Source organism: Callospermophilus lateralis, chromosome 19 (assembly GCF_048772815.1).
Source record: "Callospermophilus lateralis isolate mCalLat2 chromosome 19, mCalLat2.hap1, whole genome shotgun sequence".
Lineage (NCBI taxonomy): Eukaryota > Metazoa > Chordata > Mammalia > Rodentia > Sciuridae > Callospermophilus > Callospermophilus lateralis.
Window position 1 is genome coordinate 12,803,410 of NC_135323.1, and position 6,000 is coordinate 12,809,409.

The window sequence follows — 6,000 nt, forward strand, 5'->3', positions numbered from 1 at the left end:
CACCATCTCAGGTATTTTGTTATAGTCATACAAACTGACTGATGCACCGGTGTGTGATTTGTAAATATTTTCTCCCCAAACTGTAGGATGTCCCTCTATTGTTTCCTTTGTTGTGTGGAAGTTTTTTAGTTTGATGCCACCCTTTGAGAGGTGATGGATATGCAAATCAACCTGATCTGTTCATTGTACATTGTGTGCGCGTACCTCTCATATATTTAGAAGCATCACACTGTACCCAATAAATAAACACAAGTGTTATTTGTCGATTAAAAATAATATTTTTAAAAAGCTCTTCAGGTGATTCAAGGTGCTTCTAAGGTGGAGAACTCCATCTAGAAGAAAAGAAACAAAAGACGCTCCTTCTCATATGGACCTTGTTATCTTGTCAAAATGCAGATTCTCACCCAGGAGGTCTGGGTGGAGCCTGAGGCCCTGTGCTTCCCAAGAGCCCCCAGGTGCAGCGCCTGCTGCTGGCCCAGGGTGCTCTTTTGGGGAGCAGGTGTGGAAGGGCGACTGTGGGAGCTCCTACCTCCAAACCTCTGCTCCCCGGCCCCTTGCCCATCATCCACATGGCTGGGCCCAAGTGCAGACCCTCTGGGCCTTCCCTTGGTCACAGCTTACCCCACTTCTGCCCAAACGGATGGCAGAAGGGAAGTGACCTGTCTCAGCCCCCCACCCTTGGCCCCAAGCTGTGTCCCTTGGGGGCTCCTGAGTGAGCTGCTCCCGCTCAGCTCTTTCTTGACCAGCCCCCAGCCCCCGTGCACTGAGCGTCCTCTCAAAATAAACTCGGGGAGCGTCCCCCCACCCGTCCTGTGCACCTGAGGCAATTATTACTCATCATAGACAAGAACTGCCAGCTGCAAGCGGCATTCAGTCTGCTCCCGTTGAAAGGCCTTGTCATCATTTCTCCCTGAGAAGGAATCTCTGCCCACGGTGGTGAGCACCAGCGCCCACCGCGCATCCCGGGCCACGTTCTGATAAGACAATCTGTCACTGTCAGTCGGAGATCAGGGCTCTTCCTGCAGGGCAGAGAGGGAGGAGCAGGGGCGCACGCTGCTCCCTCTCTGCCACGGGAGCTGACTGCCAGACGCCTCGGGAGCCTGCCCTGGCCTGTCCCTGCAGGGGCCTTGACAACTGCCAGCAGACAGCAAGAACTCCTGCTTCCCAATACCCGGCCTCCCCTGCTCCGCAGCGCTCATGTCCGCTTCTTGTTTATTTTTCTCTCCCTCTCTATTCAGAGAGAGAATGGGGATGTCTTTTTGGACTGAATTAAAGTTGAAGCCAAGAGGAAAAATTCAGAAGCCTTTTGGAGAAACAAGGAGGCCATCAGGAGTAGCCAGGCTTCAAGATGGCCCCAGCTAGCCACCCTGGAATGCCTGAGATGTCCCCACCATGCACGCTGAAGGAGGAGTCGGTCTGTGTAATGAACAGTGCTTGTTCTCTCTCTCTCTCTCTCTCTCTCTCTCTCTCTCTCTCTCTCTCTCTCTCTCTCTCCCCACCCCTCCCTCCTCACTCACTCTGGGGGCAAGTCAGCCGCCATGTTGTGAGGAAACTCAACCAGTCACCGTGGGAGCTGACACGCACCAGCAGCCACGTGAGTGAGCTCAGAGGCAGAATCTTCCCCAACGGAGCTGTAGACCACTGTCCCTATATGACAACTGTCCCAATCAGCAGTTAATTGCAAACCCCTGAAAGACCCTGAGCCGGAACCTCCCAGCTACACTGCTCCTGGATTCCTGACACACCCAAACTGTGAAAAAAAAAACAAGTGGTATTAATTTAAACTACTACATATTGGATAATTCGTTATGTGTCAATAGATAACAAACACTTCATCCATCTTGAATCAATCCACAAACCTAGGGTCCCCATGAGTGTGGGGGTCCTCTGCGGTGAGATGTGGTGCCGGTAACTATGAGACCCAATCATAACAGAACAGCTAACATTTGTGTAAATCTTACGGAGCTGAGCGTGCTCTGAGCACTGGCTATGCATTCACTCATTTAACCCCCAACCACCTGGTATTGTGAGTCCTGTCTATGCCCGACACCCCACGGCTGAACAAAGATGGGTTTAGTAAATACATGACAAAATGCTCAACATCATTAGCAATTAGGGAAATGCAAATCAAAACCACACTGAGATCTCATCTCACACTGGTGGGAATGGCGGTCTTCAAGAATACAAAAAAATAATCAATGTTGGAAAGGATGGGGAGAGAAAGGAACCTTTCACACTGTGGGTGGGCGTGTCAATTAGTACCACCACCATGGCGGTCAGCATGGCGCCTCCTCAGGAGACTGGGCCTGGAACCACCATCCACCCAGCTCTGCCGCGCCTCCGTATCCATCCTAGAGAATGGACGGGCATCTTACCACGGTGACGCGGGCTCACCCAGGTGTACAGCAGCTCAGTTCACAACAGAGAAAACTCTGGAGCCAGCCTGGGTGTCTGTTAACGGATGATAGATAAAGAAAATGTGGTGTATGCACCCAGTGGGGTTTTATTCAGCCCTAAAGAAAACTAAAATCATGTCATTTGCAGGAAAAATGGATGGAACTAGAGACCATCATGTTAAGTGAAATAAGCCCAACTCAGAAGGCCAAGGGTCCTGTGTCTCCTCTCATATGTGGAAACTAGAGAGGAAAAGGGGAGACAAAGGGGGGAGGTGGACCTCCTAAAACTCACAGGAGACCAGTGGAGGAGAAGGACCTAAGGCGGGGAGCGGGGAGGGAGGGAGGATGTGGTAGGGAAGGGTACCGCCAAACTGCATTGCCACACTGTGTGCAGGTACAAATACGGATCAGCAAACCCCATCCAAACGCACAACTGTAATGCACCAATAAAAACGAGGGAAAGAAACAAAGCTGGGCTTAGCGGCTCGGCAGAGAAGGACCCCACACCTTGGGAAGCTGGACAGGCCTGGTAGGAGGGCCCCAGGAGGCCTGCACCAGGACCTGGATCACAGGCTGTCCGGGGGATCTTGCTGTGACTGGTGTCTGTGCTTGTGTTGGAGACAAGAGGACCCGCGTGGGGTAAAGGTGCCATTGTTCAGGACGATGCAGCGGCTCCTGCCGGGTGCTGGGAGAAGGTCGCGCTGGGAGAAGGTCGTACAGTATCCTCTGTGCTCAGACCTGCCTCCTGCAGCACAGTCAGCCTGACGTCCCGCCCTGTGGAGGTTCCCAGAAAGCTGCTTTAGTGGGGACGGTCACAGGCTAGCTGCTGGTACCAGTCGACAATGACCAGCTCCGGCTCTTCCCTTTCTCATCCCCATTTTATAGATGGAAAAGCTGAGGCCCAAATAAACCGTGGTAGTTAAAATGCCAAGGCTGAACGTTAAAGGCTGGGTCCCCACGGCGCTGCTCTTGGGACGTGGTGGGATGTTTAGGAGGGGAGCTAGCGAGGGGCCTGTAGGTAATGGTGGGCATTTCCTCAAAGGGGATTGTGGGACCACAGGCTCTTCTTCCTCTCCACTTCCTAACTCACGATGCAAGCAGTTGCTTGACCCCTGGCTCCATCATGATGTGCTGCCCTCACAGAGGCCCAAAGTCATGGGGCTACCTGACCTAGGACTGGACCCTCCAGAACCATGAACCAATATAATACTTTTCTCTTTATAAGCTAATTGCCTCAGGTATTCCATTATAGCAATGGAGAGCTGACCAATACACCTTTGTAATGCTGTGCACTTTAGTTTTTACATGAGGTTATCGTCCTTAGAAGGAAGTTCATAGACTGTGCCAGATGCCAAAGGGGTTTGTGGCACCAAAAAGAAGGTGAGAATCCACCATTGCATTGGCTCAGTTTCCCCGGTGTCACCGGCAACTGACTGAGCATAAGGAAAAAACACTTAACAAAGCACAAGCCCATCAATGCCACCCTTCAGGAGGCAGACACCAACTCACCATCCTAGAGAGTACTGACTCAGCTCACTGGTTAACAGTGGTGGGCAGGAACCCCTGAAAACCACAAGAGTCGACCTTCCTAAAGTGTATGTTGGTTGCCAAGAGGAAGGTCTCGGAGAAAATCTGGAGTTTAGCAAAGACAATGAGAGTTCACACCTGTTGGCTTCAAAGCATAGACCCTGTGGCTGTGAACCCCATATATGTATCCAGGCCCACCTGTTGGAATCTGTGTGATGTGGGGCAGTTAGTTCACCTGATTGCATCTCGGTTTCCTCATCTGTAAAACAGGCACCATGGAGCCTCACTGTGGTAGCTGGGATAACAGCCCTTCACAGATACCTAGGTCCTAAGTCCGGGAAGCGTGAATACGTTAGTTTCTATAATAAAAGATGGCATGGTTGCAGGTGGAGAAAAGGTTACTGACCTAAAAAGAGGCAAACATTCTCCTGCAGAGCCTCAGAAAGAATGCAAGCCTGAAAAATGCTAATTCCAGCCCTGAGAGGCACCATGACAGAATTCCAGCCTCCAGAATTGTAAGATAATCAGTCTATGGTTGTTTGCAGCCACTTCATTTGTGGCATTTTGTTATAGCAGCAATGGGAAACTAATACCCCATTTTAGAGAGTTTTTGAGAGGACTAAATAATAACTAATTGACTTATTAATTATAATTAATAACATAATTAATTAATTAATAAGTTAATAATTATGTAGAGCCCTTAAAACCGTGCCTCGAACATAATTGGTGCTATACATTATTAATGCTCTACAAAGGGCAGAGCTATAGAATCAACTGCTTACAAATCAGATCTACTTAGGTCCACGCCTTGTTCTATTTTGCAATCCCTAATGAGTTCATGGATCCTGTCATTAATTATACAGCGCCTAATGTCACCAAATGAGAGAGAACCAAACATCAGGTACTTCCTGATAGGGGAAAAAAATCATATTTAAGTGAATGTAACTTCTAGTTCCAAGCACCAATGTACAGGAAATACAGAGGACGGAGGAATGGGTGAATTGGCACCACCAAGGTGCAATTAGCAGCACCTAAACTGTGGGAAACTCCACCACAAGCTTTCTCAAACTTGAATGTTGACATCCAGAGACCTTGTTAAAAGGCTCTGCTGACCCCGAGGTCCTGGGCTGGGGCTTGAGAGTCTGCGTTTCTAACGAGCTCCCAGGTGACGCTGATTCTTCTGATTCGTGAACCACATTTTTGAGAGTCAAAGCTCCACAAGATAAATAACCCATTTTTCCAAGAATTAAAAAAAAAAGAGAGAAAATCTGATTCGGGTGTGGGGGTGCCCACCTGTAATCCCAGCTACTCAGGGGGCTGAAGCAAGAGGATTATAAATGGGGGGCTGGTGGGGGCAATTGAGCATGATACTGTATCAAAAAAAAAAAAACTTTTGATTCAAATAAAAAGGGCTGGGGATGTAGCTCCGTGGTCGATCACTTGCCTAGCGGGCACAAGATCCCGGGTTCTGTCCCCTGTAAATACATACATACCTACATTAGCAAGCTGAAGGGGAAACTGATGGATTGAAGGATTCACAGACTAATCACAAGGTGTAAGACATTAGTTGGGTCAAGATTTAAAGAAACTATTTTTAAAAATTAACTGTTCAGTTGTAAATTAGGGCAGCAGCTGGGTATTTGATGTTCTAAGAAACTGTCGGTGTTACAGGTGTATTAGTGGTATTGTGGCCATGTTTTTTTACATTCTCTCTCTCGGTGGCACGTGGTATGCATTTGTAGGTGACATTTTAGTGTCTGGAATTCACTTCAGGATGACAAGGGTGGTGGAAAGAGGCAGAGGTCTAAGCAAACAGACTGGGCAAGAGATGGTCATTGGCAAGGTGAGGTGGTGGGCACCTGGGCATTCATTGTAAATTCTCTCTACTTTTGCAAACATTTGGAATTTCCCATCATAATGTTCTTTTAAGGCATATTTTCATATCTTCTCTGTTAGCCCATCTCTTTCACTTGGACCACACTCTTCAAATGTCCCAGAAGGGCACATTTACAAGTTATAATGAGATGGTCACTTTTAACAGTCACAGACTTGGAATTTCACACCTTGTATTCTCCCT